Below are 712 nucleotides of genomic sequence, written 5' to 3'. Positions count from 1 at the left end.
TCCGGGGCCCTCCCGCCCCTCCCGTTGGCAGAAACCACTGGGACCCGGGCGGGGAAAAAGGGCCTGAGGTGGAGGAAGGAGCCACTCCCTGCAGTCGGGGATCTCAAGACTTGGAAATACAGTTTAGAGCGTTAGCATTTTCCAAGGGGACCAGTTTCCTGGGAGAACTTTAGGTATCTAAGCCCCCGCTAGGGGGCTGTGCCGGGCTGTCCTCCCCCGTCAGGAAGATGGCATAGTCCGACCCTCGCCGGCCGCCCGGAGCGAATGGGAGCTGCCGTCTTGCACACCCAGGGTCCCGCCTACAGCCCGGGCCCCGCCCCCACTCGGTGACCCGCCCCCATCTCCACCGCCCACCTCTCCATCCGCCAGACCCAGAGCGCGAGCCGCCTACAGTCCGGCCTGGCCGCTGTGGTGGCGCTCTCGGGACCAGCGGCTTCGCGCCGTCCGTACACTCTGGCCAAACTGATGGAGCCCTCTGCGCGGGCTCTCCCCGGCGCTGGGCGCAGCGAGGACGAGCCCCCAGACCCGTGTCCAGTCCGGTCCAGACACAGTAAACAATGAACGCTGCGAATCACTACGCCGCGTGGTGTGTGAGAAGCTGATTCGTGCTCTGATGAAAAGATAAAGCAGAGCAGGATCCGCGGCGGGAGCAGAGAGGACTGGCCAGTGGTGGCTGGTGAGGATGGACATGGCCAAGACGTGAGAGCAGAGA

This window comes from Camelus bactrianus, chromosome 10, assembly GCF_048773025.1.
Source record: "Camelus bactrianus isolate YW-2024 breed Bactrian camel chromosome 10, ASM4877302v1, whole genome shotgun sequence".
In the NCBI taxonomy this organism is placed as follows: Eukaryota; Metazoa; Chordata; class Mammalia; order Artiodactyla; family Camelidae; genus Camelus; species Camelus bactrianus.
This window is presented reverse-complemented; position numbering follows the sequence as displayed.